Source organism: Cavia porcellus, unplaced genomic scaffold (genome assembly GCF_034190915.1).
Source record: "Cavia porcellus strain 051 isolate PalLab524CR breed Dunkin Hartley unplaced genomic scaffold, mCavPor4.1 scaffold_35, whole genome shotgun sequence".
NCBI classification, from domain to species: domain Eukaryota; kingdom Metazoa; phylum Chordata; class Mammalia; order Rodentia; family Caviidae; genus Cavia; species Cavia porcellus.
Genome location: NW_026947518.1, coordinates 10,117,764 through 10,144,808, shown reverse-complemented (window position 1 = coordinate 10,144,808; position 27,045 = coordinate 10,117,764).

The window sequence follows — 27,045 nt, the reverse complement described above, 5'->3', positions numbered from 1 at the left end:
AAACCCTTACAATGTGACCACCCTGCTATGTATTTGACAAACGTATGCTACATTGCCAACGCATGTTTCCTGACCTCCCCAGACTGACCATCCCGTGGTGCTTTTCTCCATCCTACATTGCCACTCACTGCCTATTGTAATTTAGGGTCTCTGATTCACACCACCCCGTTTTGTTTTTATCACTCCTACTATTGAATGGCCTGTTAGAAACCTTACAATGTGCACCACCCCGTGATGTTGTTCTGAAACCTATACTACATTGCCACCGCATGTTTCCTGACCTCCCCATTCTGACCATCCCGTGGTGCTTTTCTCCATCCTACATTGCCACTCACTGCCTATCCTAAGTCAGGCCTTCATATTCACATCACTCCGTGATGATTGTCTCAATGCTACTAGTGAATGGCCTGTTAGAAACCCTTAAAATGCGCACCACCCCTCTACGTTTTTCAGAAATCTATCCTACATGGCCACTTCATGTTTCCTCACCTCCCCATGCTCACCACCCCGTCTTGTTTGCTAGATCCTTCATTGCCACTCACTGCCTAATCTAATTCAGGCCCTGCGATTCACACCACCCCATGATGTTTTTCTCACTCCTACTAGTGAATGGCATGTTAGAAACCCTTACAATGCGCATCACCTCTTGATGCTTTTCAGAATCCTATCCTACATTGCCACCGCATGTTTCCTAACCTCCTCATGCTGAATAACCCGTGGAGCTTCTCTCCATCCTACATTGCCACTCAATGACTATTCTAATTCAGGCCCTCCGAATCACACCACCCCGTGATGTTTTTCTCACCCCTACTAGTGAATGGCCTGTTAGAAACCCTTACAATGAACACCACCCCGCAATGTTTTTCAGAAACCGATCCTCCATTGAAACTGCATGTTTCCTGACCTCCCCATGCTAACCTCCCTGATTTGCTTTTCTCCATCCTACATTGCCACTCAATGCCTATTCTAATTCAAGCCCTCCGATTCACACGACCCCGTGATGTTTTTCTCACTCCTACTAGTGCAACGCCTGTTAGAAACCCATACAAGGCGCACCACCTCGCGACGTTTTTCAGAAACGTATCCTACTTTACCACCGCATGTTTCCTGAACTCACCATGCTGACCACCCCTGGGTGCTTTTCTCCATCCTACATTTCCACTCACTCCTATCCTATATCAGGCCCTCTGATTCACACCACCCCGTGATGTTTTTCTCACTCCTACTAGTGAATGGCCTCTTAAACCCTTACAATGTGCACGACCCTGAGATGTTTTTCAGAAACCTATCCTACATGGCCACCGCATGTTTCCTGACCTTCCCATGCTGACCACCCTGTGGTGCTTATCTCCGTCCTACATTGCTACTCACTGCCTATCCTAATTCAGGTCTTTCGATTCACACCACCCCGTGATGTTTTTCTCACTCGTACTAGTGAATTGCCTTTTAGAAAACTTTACAATGCGCACCACCCCGCCATGTTTTTCAGAAACCTATCCTACATTGCCACTTCATGTTTCCTGACCTCCCCATGCTCACCGCCCCGTCTTGGTTTGCTAGATCCTACATTGCCACTCACTGCCTATCCTAATACATGCCACTCGATTCACACCACCCCGTGATGTTTTTCTCACTCCTACTAGTGAATGGCCTGTTAGAAACCTTTACAATGCGCACCACCCAGAGATGTTTTTCAGAATCCTATCCAACATTTCCACTTCATGTTTCCTGACCTCCACATGCAGAACACCCTGTGGTGTGTTTCTCCATCCTACATTGCTACTCACTGCCTATCCTAAATCAAGTCCTCCGATTCACACCAGCCCATTCTCTTTTTCCCACTCCTACTAGTGAATGGCCTGTTAGAAACTTTTACAATGCGCACCAGCCTGCTATGTTTTTCAGAAACCTATGGAACATTGACACTGCATGTTTCCAAACCTCCCCATACTGAACAACCCGTGCTGATTTGTTGTATCCTACATTGTCACCCACTGCCTATTGTAATTCAGGCCCTCCGATTCACACCACCACGTGATGTTTTTCTCACTCCTACTAGTGAATGGCCTGTTAGAAACCCTTACAATGGGCACCACCCAGCGATGTTTTTCAGAATCCTATCCTACATTGCCACGGCATGTTTCCTGACCTCCCGATTCTGACTACCCCGTGGTGATTTTCTATATCCTATATTGCCACACACTGCCTATCCTAATTGAGGTCCTCCTATTCACACCACCCCGTGATGTTTTTCTCACTCCTACTAGTGAATGGCCTGTTTGAAACTCTTACAATGCGCACCACCACGCGTAGTTTTGAAGAAACCTATCCTACATTGCCACTTCATGTTTCCTGACATCCCCATGCTCACCGCCCCGTCTTGCTTTGCTAGATCCTACACTGCCACTCACTGCCTAATCAAATTCAGGCCCTCCGTTTCACACCACCCCATGATGTTTTTCTCACTCCACCTAGTGAATGGCCTGTTAGAAACCCTTGAAATGCGCACCACCCCGCGATGTTTTTCAGAAACGTATCTTACTTTACCACCGCATGTTTCCTGAACTCACCATGCTGACCACCCCATGGTGCTTTTCTCCATCCTACATTGCCACTCACTCCTATCCTATATCAGGCGCTGCGATTCACAACACCCCACTCTGTTTTTCTCACTCCTACTAGTGAATGGGTGTTAGAAACCCTTACAATGTGCACAACCCCAGCATGTTTTTCAGAAACTTATCCAATATTGCCACTTCATGTTTCCTGACCACCCCATGCTCACCGCCCTGTCTTGCTTTGCTAGATCCTACATTGCCACTCACGGCCATATCTAATTCAGGCCCTCCGATTCACACCACCCCATGATGTTGTTCTCACCCCTAATAGTGAATGGCCTGTTAGAAACCCTTATAATGCGCACCACCCCTCGATGTTTTTCAGAAACCTATCCTACAATGCCACTGCATGTTTCCTGACCTCCCCATGCTGACAACCCCGTGGTACTTTTCTCCATCCTACATTGCCACTCACTCCCTATCCTAATATAGGCCCCCCGATTCACACCAACCCGTGATGTTTTTCTCACTCCTACTAATGAATGGCATGTTAAAAACATTTACAATGCAAACATGCCTGCTATGTTTATCAGAAACCTATGAAACAATGCCACCACATGTTTCCTAACCTCCCCATAATGACCAACCCGTGGTGATTTTCTGTATCCTACATTGTCATTCACTGCCTATTGTAATTCGGTCCCACCGATTCACACCACCCCGTGATGTTTTTCTCACTTCTACTATTGAATAGCCTGTTAGAAACCCTTACAATGCGCACCACCCAGAGATGTTTTTCAGAATCCTATCCTACATTGCAACTTCATGTATCCAGATCTCCCCATGCTGAACACCCCGTGGTGCTTTTCTCCATCCTTCATTGCCCCTCACTGCCTATCCTAATTCAGGCCCTCAGATTCTCACCACCCCATGATGTTTTTCTCACTCCTACTAGTGAATGTTCTGTTCGAAAACCTTACAATGCGCACCACCCCGCGATGTTTTTCTGAAACCTATCATACATTGCCACCACATGTTTCCTGAACTCCCCATGCTGAACACCCCGTGGTGCTTTTCTCCATCCTTCATTGCCACTCACTGCCTAATCTAATTCTGGCCCTACGATTCACACCACCCGATGATGTTTTTCTCACTCCTACTAGTGAATGGCCTGGTAGAAACCCTTACAATGTGCAACACTTCTTGATGTTTTTCAGAAACCTATCCTACATTGCCACCGCATGTTTCCAAACCTCCTCATGCTGAATAACCCGTGGTGATTTTCTCCATCCTACATTGCCACTCAATGCCTATTCTAATTCAGGCCCTCCAATTCTCAACACCGCGTGATGTTTTTCTCCCTCCTACTAGTGAATGGCCTGTCAGAATCCCTTACAATGCGCACCACCCAGAGATGTTTTTCAGAAACTATCCAACATTGCCAATTCATGTTTCCTGACCTCCACATGCTCACCGCCCCGTCATGCTTTGCTAGATCCTACACTGCCACTCACTGCCTAATCAAATTCAGGCCCTCCGATTCACACCACCCCATCATGTTTTTCTCAATCCTACTAGAGAATGGCCTGTTAGAAACCTTTACAATGCGCACCACCCTTAGACGTTTTTCAGAAACCTATCCTACATGGCCACCGGATATTTCCTGACCTCCCATCCTGACCACCCTGTGGTGCTTTTCTCCATCCTACATTGCTACTCACTGCCTCTCACAATTCAGTTCCTCCGATTCACATCAACCCATTCTGTTTTTCTCACTCCTACTAGTGAATGGCCTGTTAGAAACACTTACAATGCGCACCACCCCGCCATGTTTTTCAGAAACCTATCCTATATTGCCACTTCATGTATCCTGATCTCCCCATGCTCACCGCCTTGTCTTGATTTGCTTGATCCTACATTGCCACTCACTGCCTAATCTAATTCAGGCCCTGCGATTCACACCACCCCATGATGTTTTTCTCACTGCTACTAGTGAATGGCCTGTTAGAAACCCTTATAATGTGACCACCCCGCTATGTTTTCCACAATCGTATGCCACATTGCCACCGCATGTTTCTTGTCCTCCCCATGTTGACCACCCCGTTGTGCTTCTCCATCCTACATTGCCACTCACTGCCTATCCTAATTAAGGCCCTCCGATTCACACCACCCCATGATGTTTTTCTCACTCCTACTAGTGAATGGACTGTTGGAAAACCTTACAATGCTCAACACACCGCGATGTTTTTCAGAAACCTATCCTACATTGCCACCGCATGTTTCCTGACCTCCCCATGCTGACCATCCCGTGGTGCTTTTCTCCATTCTACATTGCCACTCACTGCCTATCGTAATTCAGGCCATCTGATTCACACCACCCCGTGATGTTTTTATCACTCCTACTAGTGAATGGCCTGTTTGAAACCCTTACAATGCGCACCATCCCGCGATGTTTTTCTGAAACCTATCCTACATTGCCACTGCATGTTTCCTGACCTCGCCATGCTGACCACCCCGTGGTGCTTTTCTCCATCCTACCTTGACACTCACTGTCTATCCGAATTCAGGCCTCCATATTCACATCACTCCGTGATGATTGTCTCACTGCTACCAGTGAATGGCCTGTTAGAAACCGTTACAATGCGCACCATCCCGCCAATTTTTTCAGAAACCTATCTTAAATTGCCACTTAATGTTTCTTGATCTCCTCATGCTCACCGCCCCGTCTTGCTTTGCTTGATCCTACATTACCACTCACTGCCTAATCTAATTCAGGCCCTGCGATTCACACCACCCCATGATGTTTTTCTCACTCTTACTAGTGAATGGCCTGCTAAAAACCCTTACAATGCGCACCCCTTCTTGATGTTTTTCAGAACCCTATCCTACATTGCCACCGCATGTTTCCAAACCTCCTCATGCTGAATAACCCGTGGTGTTTTTCTCCATCCTACATTGCCACTCAATGCCTATACTAATTCAGGCCCTCCGATTCACATCACCCCGTAATGTTTTTCAGACTCCTAATAGTGAATGGCCTGTCAGAAACCCTTACAATGCGCACAACCCAGAGATGTTTTTCAGAAACCTATCCTACATTGACACTTCATGTTTCCTGACCTCCACACCCTCACCGCCCCGTCTTGCATTGCTAGATCCTACACTGCAACTCACTGCCTAATCAAATTCAGGCCTTCCTAATCAAACCACCCCATGATGTTTTTCTCACTCCTACTAGTGAATGGCCTGTTAGAAACTCTTACAATGCGCACCACCACGCGTAGTTTTGAAGAAACCTATCCTACATTGCCACTTCATGTTTCCTGACATCCCCATGCTCACCGCCCCGTCTTGCTTTGCTAGATCCTACACTGCCACTCACTGCCTAATCAAATTCAGGCCCTCCGTTTCACACCACCCCATGATGTTTTTCTCACTCCACCTAGTGAATGGCCTGTTAGAAACCCTTGAAATGCGCACCACCCTGCGATGTTTTCAGAAACGTATCTTACTTTACCACCGCATGTTTCCTGAACTCACCATGCTGACCACCCCGTGGTGCTTTTCTCCATCCTACATTGCCACTCACTCCTATCCTATATCAGGCGCTGCGATTCACAACACCCCATTCTGTTTTTCTCACTCCTACTAGTGAATGGGTGTTAGAAACCCTTACAATGTGCACAACCCCAGCATGTTTTTCAGAAACTTATCCAATATTGCCACTTCATGTTTCCTGACCACCCCATGCTCACCGCCCTGTCTTGCTTTGCTAGATCCTACATTGCCACTCACGGCCATATCTAATTCAGGCCCTCCGATTCACACCACCCCATGATGTTGTTCTCACCCCTAATAGTGAATGGCCTGTTAGAAACCCTTATAATGCGCACCACCCCTCGATGTTTTTCAGAAACCTATCCTACAATGCCACTGCATGTTTCCTGACCTCCCCATGCTGACAACCCTGTGGTACTTTTCTCCATCCTACATTGCCACTCACTCCCTATCCTAATATAGGCCCCCCGATTCACACCAACCCGTGATGTTTTTCTCACTCCTACTAATGAATGGCATGTTAAAAACATTTACAATGCAAACATGCCTGCTATGTTTATCAGAAACCTATGAAACAATGCCACCACATGTTTCCTAACCTCCCCATAATGACCAACCCGTGGTGATTTTCTGTATCCTACATTGTCACTCACTGCCTATTGTAATTCGGTCCCACCGATTCACACCACCCCGTGATGTTTTTCTCACTTCTACTATTGAATAGCCTGTTAGAAACCCTTACAATGCGCACCACCCAGAGATGTTTTTCAGAATCCTATCCTACATTGCAACTTCATGTATCCAGATCTCCCCATGCTGAACACCCCGTGGTGCTTTTCTCCATCCTTCATTGCCCCTCACTGCCTATCCTAATTCAGGCCCTCAGATTCTCACCACCCCATGATGTTTTTCTCACTCCTACTAGTGAATGTTCTGTTCGAAAACCTTACAATGCGCACCACCCCGCGATGTTTTTCTGAAACCTATCATACATTGCCACCACATGTTTCCTGAACTCCCCATGCTGAACACCCCGTGGTGCTTTTCTCCATCCTTCATTGCCACTCACTGCCTAATCTAATTCTGGCCCTACGATTCACACCACCCGATGATGTTTTTCTCACTCCTACTAGTGAATGGCCTGATAGAAACCCTTACAATGTGCAACACTTCTTGATGTTTTTCAGAAACCTATCCTACATTGCCACCGCATGTTTCCAAACCTCCTCATGCTGAATAACCCGTGGTGATTTTCTCCATCCTACATTGCCACTCAATGCCTATTCTAATTCAGGCCCTCCAATTCTCAACACCGCGTGATGTTTTTCTCCCTCCTACTAGTGAATGGCCTGTCAGAATCCCTTACAATGCGCACCACCCAGAGATGTTTTTCAGAAACTATCCAACATTGCCAATTCATGTTTCCTGACCTCCACATGCTCACCGCCCCGTCATGCTTTGCTAGATCCTACACTGCCACTCACTGCCTAATCAAATTCAGGCCCTCCGATTCACACCACCCCATCATGTTTTTCTCAATCCTACTAGTGAATGGCCTGTTAGAAACCTTTACAATGCGCACCACCCTTAGACGTTTTTCAGAAACCTATCCTACATGGCCACCGGATATTTCCTGACCTCCCATCCTGACCACCCTGTGGTGCTTTTCTCCATCCTACATTGCTACTCACTGCCTCTCACAATTCAGGTCCTCCGATTCACATCAACCCATTCTGTTTTTCTCACTCCTACTAGTGAATGGCCTGTTAGAAACACTTACAATGCGCACCACCCCGCCATGTTTTTCAGAAACCTATCCTATATTGCCACTTCATGTATACTGATCTCCCCATGCTCACCGCCTTGTCTTGATTTGCTTGATCCTACATTGCCACTCACTGCCTAATATAACTCAGGCCCTGCGATTCACACCACCCCATGATGTTTTTCTCACTGCTACTAGTGAATGGCCTGTTAGAAACCCTTATAATGTGACCACCCCGCTATGTTTTCCACAATCGTATGCCACATTGCCACCGCATGTTTCTTGTCCTCCCCATGTTGACCACCCCGTTGTGCTTCTCCATCCTACATTGCCACTCACTGCCTATCCTAATTAAGGCCCTCCGATTCACACCACCCCATGATGTTTTTCTCACTCCTACTAGTGAATGGCCTGTTAGAAACTCTTACAATGCGCACCACCACGCGTAGTTTTGAAGAAACCTATCCTACATTGCCACTTCATGTTTCCTGACATCCCCATGCTCACCGCCCCGTCTTGCTTTGCTAGATCCTACACTGCCACTCACTGCCTAATCAAATTCAGGCCCTCCGTTTCACACCACCCCATGATGTTTTTCTCACTCCACCTAGTGAATGGCCTGTTAGAAACCCTTGAAATGCGCACCACCCCGCGATGTTTTCAGAAACGTATCTTACTTTACCACCGCATGTTTCCTGAACTCACCATGCTGACCACCCCGTGGTGCTTTTCTCCATCCTACATTGCCACTCACTCCTATCCTATATCAGGCGCTGCGATTCACAACACCCCATTCTGTTTTTCTCACTCCTACTAGTGAATGGGTGTTAGAAACCCTTACAATGTGCACAACCCCAGCATGTTTTTCAGAAACTTATCCAATATTGCCACTTCATGTTTCCTGACCACCCCATGCTCACCGCCCTGTCTAGCTTTGCTAGATCCTACATTGCCACTCACGGCCATATCTAATTCAGGCCCTCCGATTCACACCACCCCATGATGTTGTTCTCACCCCTAATAGTGAATGGCCTGTTAGAAACCCTTATAATGCGCACCACCCCTCGATGTTTTTCAGAAACCTATCCTACAATGCCACTGCATGTTTCCTGACCTCCCCATGCTGACAACCCCGTGGTACTTTTCTCCATCCTACATTGCCACTCACTCCCTATCCTAATATAGGCCCCCCGATTCACACCAACCCGTGATGTTTTTCTCACTCCTACTAATGAATGGCATGTTAAAAACATTTACAATGCAAACATGCCTGCTATGTTTATCAGAAACCTATGAAACAATGCCACCACATGTTTCCTAACCTCCCCATAATGACCAACCCGTGGTGATTTTCTGTATCCTACATTGTCACTCACTGCCTATTGTAATTCGGTCCCACCGATTCACACCACCCCGTGATGTTTTTCTCACTTCTACTATTGAATAGCCTGTTAGAAACCCTTACAATGCGCACCACCCAGAGATGTTTTTCAGAATCCTATCCTACATTGCAACTTCATGTATCCAGATCTCCCCATGCTGAACACCCCGTGGTGCTTTTCTCCATCCTTCATTGCCCCTCACTGCCTATCCTAATTCAGGCCCTCAGATTCTCACCACCCCATGATGTTTTTCTCACTCCTACTAGTGAATGTTCTGTTCGAAAACCTTACAATGCGCACCACCCCGCGATGTTTTTCTGAAACCTATCATACATTGCCACCACATGTTTCCTGAACTCCCCATGCTGAACACCCCGTGGTGCTTTTCTCCATCCTTCATTGCCACTCACTGCCTAATCTAATTCTGGCCCTATGATTCACACCACCCGATGATGTTTTTCTCACTCCTACTAGTGAATGGCCTGATAGAAACCCTTACAATGTGCAACACTTCTTGATGTTTTTCAGAAACCTATCCTACATTGCCACCGCATGTTTCCAAACCTCCTCATGCTGAATAACCCGTGGTGATTTTCTCCATCCTACATTGCCACTCAATGCCTATTCTAATTCAGGCCCTCCAATTCTCAACACCGCGTGATGTTTTTCTCCCTCCTACTAGTGAATGGCCTGTCAGAATCCCTTACAATGCGCACCACCCAGAGATGTTTTTCAGAAACTATCCAACATTGCCAATTCATGTTTCCTGACCTCCACATGCTCACCGCCCCGTCATGCTTTGCTAGATCCTACACTGCCACTCACTGCCTAATCAAATTCAGGCCCTCCGATTCACACCACCCCATCATGTTTTTCTCAATCCTACTAGTGAATGGCCTGTTAGAAACCTTTACAATGCGCACCACCCTTAGACGTTTTTCAGAAACCTATCCTACATGGCCACCGGATATTTCCTGACCTCCCATCCTGACCACCCTGTGGTGCTTTTCTCCATCCTACATTGCTACTCACTGCCTCTCACAATTCAGGTCCTCCGATTCACATCAACCCATTCTGTTTTTCTCACTCCTACTAGTGAATGGCCTGTTAGAAACACTTACAATGCGCACCACCCCGCCATGTTTTTCAGAAACCTATCCTATATTGCCACTTCATGTATCCTGATCTCCCCATGCTCACCGCCTTGTCTTGATTTGCTTGATCCTACATTGCCACTCACTGCCTAATATAATTCAGGCCCTGCGATTCACACCACCCCATGATGTTTTTCTCACTGCTACTAGTGAATGGCCTGTTAGAAACCCTTATAATGTGACCACCCCGCTATGTTTTCCACAATCGTATGCCACATTGCCACCGCATGTTTCTTGTCCTCCCCATGTTGACCACCCCGTTGTGCTTCTCCATCCTACATTGCCACTCACTGCCTATCCTAATTAAGGCCCTCCGATTCACACCACCCCATGATGTTTTTCTCACTCCTACTAGTGAATGGCCTGTTAGAAACTCTTACAATGCGCACCACCACGCGTAGTTTTGAAGAAACCTATCCTACATTGCCACTTCATGTTTCCTGACATCCCCATGCTCACCGCCCCGTCTTGCTTTGCTAGATCCTACACTGCCACTCACTGCCTAATCAAATTCAGGCCCTCCGTTTCACACCACCCCATGATGTTTTTCTCACTCCACCTAGTGAATGGCCTGTTAGAAACCCTTGAAATGCGCACCACCCCGCGATGTTTTCAGAAACGTATCTTACTTTACCACCGCATGTTTCCTGAACTCACCATGCTGACCACCCCGTGGTGCTTTTCTCCATCCTACATTGCCACTCACTCCTATCCTATATCAGGCGCTGCGATTCACAACACCCCATTCTGTTTTTCTCACTCCTACTAGTGAATGGGTGTTAGAAACCCTTACAATGTGCACAACCCCAGCATGTTTTTCAGAAACTTATCCAATATTGCCACTTCATGTTTCCTGACCACCCCATGCTCACCGCCCTGTCTTGCTTTGCTAGATCCTACATTGCCACTCACGGCCATATCTAATTCAGGCCCTCCGATTCACACCACCGCATGATGTTGTTCTCACCCCTAATAGTGAATGGCCTGTTAGAAACCCTTATAATGCGCACCACCCCTCGATGTTTTTCAGAAACCTATCCTACAATGCCACTGCATGTTTCCTGACCTCCCCATGCTGACAACCCCGTGGTACTTTTCTCCATCCTACATTGCCACTCACTCCCTATCCTAATATAGGCCCCCCGATTCACACCAACCCGTGATGTTTTTCTCACTCCTACTAATGAATGGCATGTTAAAAACATTTACAATGCAAACATGCCTGCTATGTTTATCAGAAACCTATGAAACAATGCCACCACATGTTTCCTAACCTCCCCATAATGACCAACCCGTGGTGATTTTCTGTATCCTACATTGTCACTCACTGCCTATTGTAATTCGTTCCCACCGATTCACACCACCCCGTGATGTTTTTCTCACTTCTACTATTGAATAGCCTGTTAGAAACCCTTACAATGCGCACCACCCAGAGATGTTTTTCAGAATCCTATCCTACATTGCAACTTCATGTATCCAGATCTCCCCATGCTGAACACCCCGTGGTGCTTTTCTCCATCCTTCATTGCCCCTCACTGCCTATCCTAATTCAGGCCCTCAGATTCTCACCACCCCATGATGTTTTTCTCACTCCTACTAGTGAATGTTCTGTTCGAAAACCTTACAATGCGCACCACCCCGCGATGTTTTTCTGAAACCTATCATACATTGCCACCACATGTTTCCTGAACTCCCCATGCTGAACACCCCGTGGTGCTTTTCTCCATCCTTCATTGCCACTCACTGCCTAATCTAATTCTGGCCCTACGATTCACACCACCCGATGATGTTTTTCTCACTCCTACTAGTGAATGGCCTGATAGAAACCCTTACAATGTGCAACACTTCTTGATGTTTTTCAGAAACCTATCCTACATTGCCACCGCATGTTTCCAAACCTCCTCATGCTGAATAACCCGTGGTGATTTTCTCCATCCTACATTGCCACTCAATGCCTATTCTAATTCAGGCCCTCCAATTCTCAACACCGCGTGATGTTTTTCTCCCTCCTACTAGTGAATGGCCTGTCAGAATCCCTTACAATGCGCACCACCCAGAGATGTTTTTCAGAAACTATCCAACATTGCCAATTCATGTTTCCTGACCTCCACATGCTCACCGCCCCGTCATGCTTTGCTAGATCCTACACTGCCACTCACTGCCTAATCAAATTCAGGCCCTCCGATTCACACCACCCCATCATGTTTTTCTCAATCCTACTAGTGAATGGCCTGTTAGAAACCTTTACAATGCGCACCACCCTTAGACGTTTTTCAGAAACCTATCCTACATGGCCACCGGATATTTCCTGACCTCCCATCCTGACCACCCTGTGGTGCTTTTCTCCATCCTACATTGCTACTCACTGCCTCTCACAATTCAGGTCCTCCGATTCACATCAACCCATTCTGTTTTTCTCACTCCTACTAGTGAATGGCCTGTTAGAAACACTTACAATGCGCACCACCCCGCCATGTTTTTCAGAAACCTATCCTATATTGCCACTTCATGTATCCTGATCTCCCCATGCTCACCGCCTTGTCTTGATTTGCTTGATCCTACATTGCCACTCACTGCCTAATATAATTCAGGCCCTGCGATTCACACCACCCCATGATGTTTTTCTCACTGCTACTAGTGAATGGCCTGTTAGAAACCCTTATAATGTGACCACCCCGCTATGTTTTCCACAATCGTATGCCACATTGCCACCGCATGTTTCTTGTCCTCCCCATGTTGACCACCCCGTTGTGCTTCTCCATCCTACATTGCCACTCACTGCCTATCCTAATTAAGGCCCTCCGATTCACACCACCCCATGATGTTTTTCTCACTCCTACTAGTGAATGGCCTGTTAGAAACTCTTACAATGCGCACCACCACGCGTAGTTTTGAAGAAACCTATCCTACATTGCCACTTCATGTTTCCTGACATCCCCATGCTCACCGCCCCGTCTTGCTTTGCTAGATCCTACACTGCCACTCACTGCCTAATCAAATTCAGGCCCTCCGTTTCACACCACCCCATGATGTTTTTCTCACTCCACCTAGTGAATGGCCTGTTAGAAACCCTTGAAATGCGCACCACCCCGCGATGTTTTCAGAAACGTATCTTACTTTACCACCGCATGTTTCCTGAACTCACCATGCTGACCACCCCGTGGTGCTTTTCTCCATCCTACATTGCCACTCACTCCTATCCTATATCAGGCGCTGCGATTCACAACACCCCATTCTGTTTTTCTCACTCCTACTAGTGAATGGGTGTTAGAAACCCTTACAATGTGCACAACCCCAGCATGTTTTTCAGAAACTTATCCAATATTGCCACTTCATGTTTCCTGACCACCCCATGCTCACCGCCCTGTCTTGCTTTGCTAGATCCTACATTGCCACTCACGGCCATATCTAATTCAGGCCCTCCGATTCACACCACCCCATGATGTTGTTCTCACCCCTAATAGTGAATGGCCTGTTAGAAACCCTTATAATGCGCACCACCCCTCGATGTTTTTCAGAAACCTATCCTACAATGCCACTGCATGTTTCCTGACCTCCCCATGCTGACAACCCCGTGGTACTTTTCTCCATCCTACATTGCCACTCACTCCCTATCCTAATATAGGCCCCCCGATTCACACCAACCCGTGATGTTTTTCTCACTCCTACTAATGAATGGCATGTTAAAAACATTTACAATGCAAACATGCCTGCTATGTTTATCAGAAACCTATGAAACAATGCCACCACATGTTTCCTAACCTCCCCATAATGACCAACCCGTGGTGATTTTCTGTATCCTACATTGTCACTCACTGCCTATTGTAATTCGTTCCCACCGATTCACACCACCCCGTGATGTTTTTCTCACTTCTACTATTGAATAGCCTGTTAGAAACCCTTACAATGCGCACCACCCAGAGATGTTTTTCAGAATCCTATCCTACATTGCAACTTCATGTATCCAGATCTCCCCATGCTGAACACCCCGTGGTGCTTTTCTCCATCCTTCATTGCCCCTCACTGCCTATCCTAATTCAGGCCCTCAGATTCTCACCACCCCATGATGTTTTTCTCACTCCTACTAGTGAATGTTCTGTTCGAAAACCTTACAATGCGCACCACCCCGCGATGTTTTTCTGAAACCTATCATACATTGCCACCACATGTTTCCTGAACTCCCCATGCTGAACACCCCGTGGTGCTTTTCTCCATCCTTCATTGCCACTCACTGCCTAATCTAATTCTGGCCCTACGATTCACACCACCCGATGATGTTTTTCTCACTCCTACTAGTGAATGGCCTGATAGAAACCCTTACAATGTGCAACACTTCTTGATGTTTTTCAGAAACCTATCCTACATTGCCACCGCATGTTTCCAAACCTCCTCATGCTGAATAACCCGTGGTGATTTTCTCCATCCTACATTGCCACTCAATGCCTATTCTAATTCAGGCCCTCCAATTCTCAACACCGCGTGATGTTTTTCTCCCTCCTACTAGTGAATGGTCTGTCAGAATCCCTTACAATGCGCACCACCCAGAGATGTTTTTCAGAAACTATCCAACATTGCCAATTCATGTTTCCTGACCTCCACATGCTCACCGCCCCGTCATGCTTTGCTAGATCCTACACTGCCACTCACTGCCTAATCAAATTCAGGCCCTCCGATTCACACCACCCCATCATGTTTTTCTCAATCCTACTAGTGAATGGCCTGTTAGAAACCTTTACAATGCGCACCACCCTTAGACGTTTTTCAGAAACCTATCCTACATGGCCACCGGATATTTCCTGACCTCCCATCCAGACCACCCTGTGGTGCTTTTCTCCATCCTACATTGCTACTCACTGCCTCTCACAATTCAGGTCCTCCGATTCACATCAACCCATTCTGTTTTTCTCACTCCTACTAGTGAATGGCCTGTTAGAAACACTTACAATGCGCACCACCCCGCCATGTTTTTCAGAAACCTATCCTATATTGCCACTTCATGTATCCTGATCTCCCCATGCTCACCGCCTTGTCTTGATTTGCTTGATCCTACATTGCCACTCACTGCCTAATATAATTCAGGCCCTGCGATTCACACCACCCCATGATGTTTTTCTCACTGCTACTAGTGAATGGCCTGTTAGAAACCCTTATAATGTGACCACCCCGCTATGTTTTCCACAATCGTATGCCACATTGCCACCGCATGTTTCTTGTCCTCCCCATGTTGACCACCCCGTTGTGCTTCTCCATCCTACATTGCCACTCACTGCCTATCCTAATTAAGGCCCTCCGATTCACACCACCCCATGATGTTTTTCTCACTCCTACTAGTGAATGGACTGTTGGAAAACCTTACAGTGCTCAACACACCGCGATGTTTTTCAGAAACCTATCCTACATTGCCACCGCATGTTTCCTGACCTCCCCATGCTGACCATCCCGTGGTGCTTTTCTCCATTCTACATTGCCACTCACTGCCTTTCGTAATTCAGGCCATCTGATTCACACCACCCCGTGATATTTTTATCACTCCTACTAGTGAATGGCCTGTTTGAAACCCTTACAATGCGCACCATCCCGCGATGTTTTTCTGAAACCTATCCTACATTGCCACTGCATGTTTCCTGACCTCGCCATGATGACCACCCCGTGGTGCTTTTCTCCATCCTACCTTGACACTCACTGTCTATCCGAATTCAGGCCTTCATATTCACATCACTCCGTGATGATTGTCTCACTGCTACCAGTGAATGGCCTGTTAGAAACCGTTACAATGCGCACCATCCCGCCAATTTTTTCAGAAACCTATCTTAAATTGCCACTTAATGTTTCTTGATCTCCTCATGCTCACCGCCCCGTCTTGCTTTGCTTGATCCTACATTGCCACTCACTGCCTAATCTAATTCAGGCCCTGCGATTCACACCACCCCATGATGTTTTTCTCACTCTTACTAGTGAATGGCCTGCTAAAAACCCTTACAATGCGCTCCCCCTCTTGATGTTTTTCAGAACCCTATCCTACATTGCCACCGCATGTTTCCAAACCTCCTCATGCTGAATAACCCGTGGTGTTTTTCTCCATCCTACATTGCCACTCAATGCCTATTCTAATTCAGGCCCTCCGATTCACATCACCCCGTAATGTTTTTCAGACTCCTAATAGTGAATGGCCTGTCAGAAACCCTTACAATGCGCACGACCCAGAGATGTTTTTCAGAAACCTATCCTACATTGACACTTCATGTTTCCTGACCTCCACACCCTCACCGCCCCGTCTTGCATTGCTAGATCCTACACTGCAACTCACTGCCTAATCAAATTCAGGCCTTCCGAATCACACCACCCCATGATGTTTTTCTCACTCCTACTAGTGAATGTACTGTTAGAAACCCTTAAAATGCGCACCACCCAGCCACGTTTTCCAGAAACCTATTCTACATTGCCACTTCATGTATCCTAACCTCCCCATGCTCCCTGCCCCGTCATAATTTGCTCGATCCTACATTGCCACTCACTGCCTAATCTAATTGAGGCCCTGCGATTCAAACCACCCCATGATGTTTTTCTCACTCCTACTAGTGAATGGCCTGTTAGAAAGCCTTACAATGCGCAACCCCTCTTGATGATTATCAGAAACCTATCCTATATTGCCACCGCATGTTTCCTAACCTCTTCATTCTGAATAACCCGTGGTGCTTTTCTCCATCCTTCATTGACACTCAATGCTTATTCTAATTCAGGCCCTCTGATTCACACAACCCGTGATGTTTTTCTCACTCCTACTAGTGAATGGCCTGTTACAAACACTTACAATGCCCACCACCCCGCAATGTTTTTCAGAAACCTATCCCACATTGAAACTGCATGTTTCCTGACCTCCCCATGCTAACCACCCCGTCTCGCTTTTCTCCATCATACATTGCCACTCCATGCCTATTCTAATACAGGCCCTCCGATTCACACCACCATGTGATGTTTTTCTTACTCCTACTAACGAATCGCCTGTTAGAAACCCTTACAATGCGCACCACCCCGCGATGTTTTTCAGAAACATATTCTACTTTACCACCGCATGTTTCCTGAACTCCCCATGCTGACCACCCCGTGGTGCTTTTCTCCATCCTGCATTGCCATTCACTCCTTTCCTATAACAGGCCCTCCGATTCACACCACCCCGTGATCTTTTTCTCACTCCTATTAGTGAATGGCCTCTTAGAAACCCATACAAAGCGCCCCACCCTGAGATGTTTTTCAGAAACCTATCCTACCTTGCCACCGGATGTTTCCTGAACTCACCATGCTGACCAGCCCGTGGTGCTTTTCTCCAACGTACAATGCCACTCACTGCCTATTGTAATTCAGGTCCCCGATTCACACCACCCCATTCTGTTTTTCTCACTCCTACTAGTGAATGGCCTGTTAGAAACCCTTACAATGTGCACCACCCCACCATGTTTTTCAGAAACCTATCCTACATTGCCACTTCATGTTTCCTGACCTCCCCATGCTCACCGCCCGTCTTGCTTTGCTAGATCCTACATTGCCACTCACTGCCATATCTAATTCATGCCCTCCAATTCACACCACCCCATGATGTTTTTCTCACTCCTAATAGTGAATGGCCTGTTAGAAACCTTTACAATGCGCACCAGCCCGCTATGTTTTTCAGAAACCTATGAAACATTGCCACCACATGTTTCCTAAACTCCCAATGCTGACCAACCCGTGGTGATTTTCTGTATCCTAAATTGTCACACACTGCCTATTGTAATTCAGGCCCTCCGATTCACACCAAAACCGTGATGTTTTTCTCACTCCTACTAGTGAATGGCCTGTTAGAAACACTTACAATGAGCACCACCCTGAGATGTTTTTCAGAATCCTATCCTACAATGCCACGGCATGTTTCCTGACCTCCCAAATCTGACTACTCCGTGGAGATTTTCTCCATCCTACATTGCGACACACTGCCTATCCTAATTCAGGTCCTCCGATTCACACAATCCCGTGATGATTTTCTCACTCCTACTAGTGAATGGCCTGTTAGAAACTCTTACAATGCGCACCACCACGGGATGTTTTGAAGAAACGTATCCTACATTGCCACTTCATGTTTCCTGACCTCCCCATGTTCACCGCCCTGTCTTGCTTTGCTAGATCCTAAACTGCCACTCACTGCCTAATCAAATTCAGGCCCTCCGATTCACACCACCCCATGATGTTTTTCTCACTCCTTCTAGTGAATGGCCTGTTAGAAACCCTTACAATGCGCACCACACCGTGATGGTTTTCAGAAACCTATCCTACATTACCACTTCATGTTTCCTGACCTCCCCATGCTGACCATCCCGTGGTGCCTTTCTCCATCCTACATTGCCACTCACTGCCTATCTTAATTCAGGCCCTCTGATTCACACCACCCCTTGATGTTTTTATCAGTACCACTAGTGCATGGCCTGTTAGAAACCCCTACAATGCGCACCACCCCACGATGTTTTCCTGAAACCTATCCTACATTGCCACCGCATATTTCCTGACCTCCCCATGCTCACCATCCCGTGGTGCTTTTCTCCATCCTACATAGCCATTCACTGACTAACCTAACTCAGGCCTTCATATTCACCTCACTCCGTGATGACTGTCTCACGGCTACTAGTGAATGACCTGTTAGAAACACTTACAACGCGCACCACCTCTTGATGTTTTTCAGAAACCTATCCTACATTGCCACCGCATGTTTCCTGACCTGCCCATGCTGACCATCCCATGGTGTTTTCTACATCCTACATTGCCACTCAATGCCTATTGTCATTCAGGCCCTCCGATTCACACCAACCCGTGAAGTTTTTCTCACTCCTAGTAGTGAATGGCCTGTTATAAACCCTTACAATATGCACCACCCCGCTATGATTTTCACAAACCTATGCTACATTGCCACTGCATGTTGCCTGACCTCCCCATGCTAACCACCCCGTCTTGATTTTCTCCATCCTACATTGCCATTCAATGCCTATTCTAATTCAGGCCCTCCGATTCACACCACCCCGTGATGCTTTTCTCACTCATACTAGTGAATTGGTGTTAGAAACACTTACAATGTGCACCACCCCACCATGTTTTTCAGAAACCTATCCAACATTGCCACTTCATGTTTCCTGACCTCCCCATGCTCACCGCCCCGTCTTGCTTAGCTAGATCCTACATTGCCACTCACTGCCATATCTAATTCATGCCCTCCAATTCACATCAACCCATTCTGTTTTTCTCACTCCTACTTGTGAATGGCCTGTTAGAAACCTTACAATGCGCACCACCCCGCGATGTTTTTCAGAAACCTATCCTACACTGCCACCGCATATTTCCTGACCTCCGCATGCTGACCACCCCGTGGTGCTTTTCTCCATCCTCCATTGCCCCTCACTGCCTATCCTGATTCTGGCCCTCCGATTCACACCACCCCGTGACGTTTTTCTGACTCCTACTAGTGAATGGCCTTTTAGAAACCTTTACAATGCGCACCAGCCTGCTATGTTTTTCAGAAACCTATGAAACATTGCCACCACATGTTTCCTAACCTCCCAATGCTGACCAACCCGTGGTGATTTTCTGTATCCTAAATTGTCACTCACTGCCTATTGTAATTCAGGCCCTCCGATTCACACCAACCCGTGATGATTTTCTCACTCCTACTAGTGAATGGCCTGTTAGAAACCCTTACAGTGAGAACCACCCTGAGATGTTTTTCAGAATCCTATCCTACAATGCCACGGCATGTTTCCTGACCTCCCAATTCTGACTACTCCGTGGTGATTTTCTCCATCCTACATTGCCACACACTGTCTATCCTAATTCAGGTCCTCCGATTCACACCATCCCGTGATGATTTTCTCACTCCTACTAATGAATGGCCTGTTAGAAACTCTTACAATGCGCACCACCACGCGATGTTTTGAAGAAACCTATCCTACATTGCCACTTCATGTTTCCTGACCTCCCCATGCTCACTGTCCTGTTTGGCTTTGCTAGATCCTACACTACCACTCACTGCCTAATCAAATTCAGGCCCTCCGATTCACACAACCCCATGATGTTTTTCTCAATCCTACTAGTGAATGCCCTGTTAGAAACCCTTACAATGCGCACCACACCGCGATGGTTTTCAGAAACCTATCCTACATTACCACTTCATGTTTCCTGACCTCCCCATGCTGACCATCCCGTGGTGCCTTTCTGCATCCTACGTTGCCACTCACTGCCTATCTTAATTCAGGCCCTCTGATTCACACCACCCCTTGATGTTTTTATCAGTCCTACTAGTGCATGGCCTGTTAGAAACCCCTACAATGTGCACCACCCCGCGATGTTTTCCTGAAACCTATCCTACATTGCAACCGCATGTTTCCTGACCTCCCGAAGCTGACCATCCCGTGGTGCTTTTCTCCATCCTACATAGCCATTCACTGACTAACCTAATTCAGGTCTTCATATTCACCTCACTCCGTGATGACTGTCTCACTGCTACTAGTGAATGGCCTGTTAGAAACACTTACAACGCGCACCACCTCTTGATGTTTTTCAGAAACCTATCCTACATTGCCACCGCATGTTTCCTGACCTGCCCATGCTGACCATCCCATGGTGCTTTTCTCCATCCTACATTGCCACTCAATGCCTATTGTCATTCAGGCCCTCCGATTCACACCACCCCGTGAAGTTTTTCTCACTCCTACTAGTGAATGGCCTGTTAGAAACCCTTACAATTTGCACCACCCCGCTATGTTTTTCACAAACCTATGCTACATTGCCACTGCATGTTGCCTGACCTCCCCATGCTAACCACACCGTCTTGATTTTCTCCAACCTACATTGCCACTCAATGCCTATTATAATTCAGGCCCTCCGATTCACACCACCCCGTGATGCTTTTCTCAATCATACTAGTGAATGGGTGTTAGAAACCCTTACAATGTGCACCACCCCACCATGTTTTTCAGAAACCTATCCAACATTGCCACTTCATGTTTCCTGACCTCCCTATGCTCAGCGCCCCGTCTGGCTTTGCTAGATCCTACATTGCCACTCACTGCCATATCTAATTCATGCACTCCAGAAACGTATCTTACTTTACCACCGCATGTTTCCTGACCTCCCCATGCTGACCACACCATGGTGCTTTTCTCCATCCTACATTGCTACTCACTACCTATCCTAATTCAGACCCTCCGATTCACACCACCCCATGATGTTTTTCTCACTCCTACTAGTGAATGGCCTGTTGGAAACCCTTACAATGCTCACCACACCGCAATGGTTTTCAGAAACCTATCGGACATTGCCACCGTATGTTTCACTCCCTTACAATACGCACCACTTCTTGATGTTTTTCAGAAACCTATCCTACATTGCGACCGCGTGTTTCCAAACCTCCTCATGCTGAATAACCCGTGGTGCTTTTCTCCATCCTACATTGCCACTCAATGCCTAATCTAATTCAGGCCCTCTGATTCACACCACCCCGTGATGTTTTTCTCGCTCCTACTAGTGAATGGCCTTTTAGAAACCCTTACAATGCACACCACCATGAGATGTTTTTCAGAAACCTATCCTACATGGCCACTGGATGTTTCCTGACCTCCCCATGCTGACCACACCGTGGTGCTTTTCTCCATTCTACATTGCTACTCACTGCCTATCCTAATTCAGGTCCTCCGATTCACACCACCCCGTCCTGTTTTTCTCACTCCTCCTAGTGAATGGCCTGTTAGAAATCCTTACAATGCGCACCACCCCACAATGTTTTTCATAAACCTATCCTACATTGCCACTTCATGTTTCCTGACCTCCCTATACTCACCGCCCCATTTTGCTTTGCTAGATCTTACATTGCCATTCACTGCCTAATCTAATTCAGGGTCTCCAATTCACACCACCCCATGATGTTTTTCTCAATCCTACTAGTGAATGGCCTGTTAGAAACCCTTACAATGTGACCACCCCGCTATGTTTTTCACAAACGTATGCTACATTGAAACTGCATGTTTCCTGACCTCCCCGTGCTGACCACCCCATTGTGCTTCTCCATTCTACATTGCCACTCACTGCCTCTCCTAATTCAGGCCCTCCGAATCACACCACCCCTTGATGTTTTTCTCCCTCCTACTAGTGAATGGCCTGTCAGAATCCCTTACAATGCGCACCAACCAGAGATACTTTTCAGAAACCTATCCTATATTGCCACTTCATGTATCCTGATTTCCCCATGCTCACCGCCTTGTCTTGATTTGCTCGATCCTACATTGCCACTCACTGCCTAATCTTATTCAGGCCCTGCGATTCACACCACCCCATGATGTTTTTCTCACTCCTACTAGTTAATCGCCTGTTAGAAACCCTTACAATGCGTACCACATCTTGCTGTTTTTCAGAAACCTATCCTACATTGATACCGCACGATTCCTAACCTCCTCATTCTGAATAACCCGTGGTGTTTTCTCCATCCTACATTGCCACTCAATGCCTAATCTAATTCAGGCCCTCCGATTGACACCACCACGTGATGTTTTTCTCACTCCTACTAGTGAATCGCCTTTTAGAAACTCTTACAATGCGCACCACACCGCGATGTTTTTCAGAAACGTATCCTACTTTAACACCGCAAGTTTCCTGAACTCACCATGCTGACCACCCCGTGGTGCTTTCCTAAATCCTACTTTGAAACTCACTCCTATTCTATATCAGGCCCTCCAATTCACACCACCCCGTGATGTTTTTCGCACTCCTACTAGTGAATGGCCTGTTGGAAACCCTTACAATGCTCACCACACCGCGATGGTTTTCAGAAACCTATCTGACATTGCGACCATATGTTTCCTGACCTCCGGATGCTGACCACCCCGTTGTGCTTCTCCATCCTACATTGCCACTCACTGCCTATCGTAATTCAGGCCCTCAAATTCACACCACCCCATGATTTTTTTCTCACTCCTACTAGTCTATGTTCTTTTCGAAACCCTTACAATGCGCACCACCCCGCGATGTTTTTCTGAAACCTATCCTACATTGCCACCGCATGTTTCCAAACCTCCTCATGCTGAATAACCCGTGGTGCTTTTCTCCATTCTATATTGCCACTCAATGCCTATTCTAATTCAGCCCCTCCGATTCTCAACACCGTGTGATGTTTTTCTCCCTCCTACTAGTGAATGGCCTGTCAGAATACCTTACAATGCGCACCACCCAGAGATATTTTTCAGAAACCTATCCTACATTGCCACTTCATGTTTCCAGACCTCCACATGCTCATGGCCCCGTCTTGCTTTGCTAGATCCTACACTGCCACTCACTGCCTAATCAAATTCAGGCCCTCCGATTCACACCACCCCATCATGTTTTTCTCACTCCTACTGGTGAATGGCCTGTTAGAAAACCTTACAATGCGCACCACCCTTAGACGTTTTTCAGAAACCTATCCTACATGGCCACCGGATATTTCCTGACCTCCCCATGCTGACCACCCTGTGGTGCTTTTCTCCATCCTACATTGCTACTCACTGCCTCTCCCAATTTAGGTCCTCCGATTCACATCAACCCGTTCTGTTTTTCTCACTCCTACTAGTGAATGGCCTGTTAGAAACAGTTACAATGCGCACCACCCCACCATGTTTTTTAGAAACCTATCCTACATTGCCACTTCATGTATCCTGATCTCCCCATGCTCACCGCCTTGTCTTGATTTCCTTGATCCTACATTGCCACTCACAGCCTAATCTTCTTCAGGCCCTGCGATTCACACAACCCCATGATGTTTTTCTCACTCCTACTAGTGAATCGCCTGTTAGAAACCCTTACAATGCGCACCACCTCTTGCTGTTTTTCAGAAACCTATCCTAAATTTACACCTCATGTTTCCTAACCTCCTCATTCTGAATAACCCGTGGTGTTTTCTCCATCCTACATTGCCACTCAATGCCTATTCTAATTCAGGCCTTGCGATTCACACCACCCCGTGATGTTTTTCTCACTCTTTCTAGGGAATGGCTTGTTAGAAACACTTACAATGCACACCACCCCGCAATGTTTTTGAGAAACCTATCCTACATTTAAACTGCATGTTTCCTGACCTCCCCATGCTAACCACCCCGTCTTGCTATTCTCCATCTTACATTGCCACTCAATGCCTATTCTAATTCATGCTCCCCGATTCAAACCACCACGTGATGTTTTTCTCACTCCTACTAGAGAATCGCCTGTTAGAAACCCTTACATGCGCACCACCCCGCAATGTTTTTCAGAAACGTATCCTACTTTACCACCACATGTTTCCTGAACTCACCTTGCTGACCACCCCATGGTGCTTTTCTAAATCCTACTTTGAAACTCTCTCCTATTCTATATCAGGCACTCCGATTCACACCACCCTGTGATGTTTTTCTCACTCCTACTAGTGAATGGCCTCTTAGAAACCCTTACAATGCGCACCACCTTGAGATGTTTTTCAGAAACCTATCCTACCTTGCCACCGGATGTTTCCTGAACTCACCATGCTGACCAGCCTGTGGTGCTTTTCTCCATCGTACAATGCCACTCACTGCCTATCGTAATTCAGGTCCTCCGATTCACACCACCCCATTCCGTTTTTCTCCCTCCTACTAGTGAATGGCCTGTTAGAAACCCTTACAATGTGCACCACCCCACCATGTTTTTCAGAAACCTATCCTACATTGCCACTTCATGTTTCCTGACCTCCCCATGCTCACCGCCCCGTCTTGCTTTGCTAGATCCTACATAGCCACTCACTGCCATATCTAATTCATGCCCTCCAATTCACACCACCCCATGGGGTTTTTCTCATTCCTAATAGTTAATGGCCTGTTAAAAACCTTACAATGCGCACCACCCCGCGATGTTTTTCAGAAACCTATGAAACATTGCCACCACATGTTTCCTAAACTCCCAATGCTGACCAACCCGTGGTGATTTTCTGTATCCTAAATTGTCACACACTGCCTATTGTAATTCAGGCCCTCCGATTCACACCAAAACCGTGATGTTTTTCTCACTCCTACTAGTGAATGGCCTGTTAGAAACACTTACAATGAGCACCACCCTGAGATGTTTTTCAGAATCCTATCCTACAATGCCACGGCATGTTTCCTGACCTCCCGAATCTGACTACTCCGTGGAGATTTTCTCCATCCTACATTGCCACACACTGCCTATCCTAATTCAGGTCCTCCGATTCACACCATCCCGTGATGATTTTCTCACTCCTACTAGTGAATGGCCTGTTAGAAACTCTTACAATGCGCACCACCACGCGATGTTTTGAAGAAACGTATCCTACATTGCCACTTCATGTTTCCTGACCTCCCCATGTTCACCGCACTGTCTTGCTTTGCTAGATCCTAAACTGCCACTCACTGCCTAATCAAATTCAGGCCCTCCGATTCACACCACCCCATGATGTTTTTCTCACTCCTACTAGTGAATGGCCTGTTAGAAACCCTTACAATGCGCACCACACCATGATGGTTTTCAGAAACCTATCCTACATTACCACTTCATGTTTCCTGACCTCCCCATGCTGACCATCCCGTGGTGCCTTTCTCCATCCTACATTGCCACTCACTGCCTATCTTAATTCAGGCCCTCTGATTCACACCACCCCTTGATGTTTTTATCAGTACCACTAGTGCATGGCCTGTTAGAAACCCCTACAATGCGCACCACCCCGCGATGTTTTCCTGAAACCTATCCTACATTGCCACCGCATGTTTCCTGACCTCCCCATGCTCACCATCCCGTGGTGCTTTTCTCCATCCTACATAGCCATTCACTGACTAACCTAACTCAGGCCTTCATATTCACCTCACTCCGTGATGACTGTCTCACTGCTACTAGTGAATGGCCTGTTAGAAACACTTACAACGCGCACCACCTCTTGATGTTTTTCAGAAACCTATCCTACATTGCCACCGCATGTTTCCTGACCTGCCCATGCTGACCATCCCATGGTGTTTTCTACATCCTACATTTCCACTCAATGCCTATTGTCATTCAGACCCTCCGATTCACACCACCCCGTGAAGTTTTTCTCACTCCTAGTAGTGAATGGCCTGTTATAAACCCTTACAATATGCACCACCCCGCTATGATTTTCACAAACCTATGCTACATTGCCACTGCATGTTGCCTGACCTCCCCATGCTAACCACCCCGTCTTGATTTTCTCCATCCTACATTGCCATTCAATGCCTATTCTAATTCAGGCCCTCCGATTCACACCACCCCGTGATGCTTTTCTCACTCATACTAGTGAATTGGTGTTAGAAACACTTACAATGTGCACCACCCCACCATGTTTTTCAGAAACCTATCCAACATTGCCACTTCATGTTTCCTGACCTCCCCATGCTCACCGCCCCGTCTTGCTTAGCTAGATCCTACATTGCCACTCACTGCCATATCTAATTCATGCCCTCCAATTCACATCAACCCATTCTGTTTTTCTCACTCCTACTTGTGAATGGCCTGTTAGAAACCTTACAATGCGCACCACCCCGCGATGTTTTTCAGAAACCTATCCTACACTGCCACCGCATATTTCCTGACCTCCGCATGCTGACCAC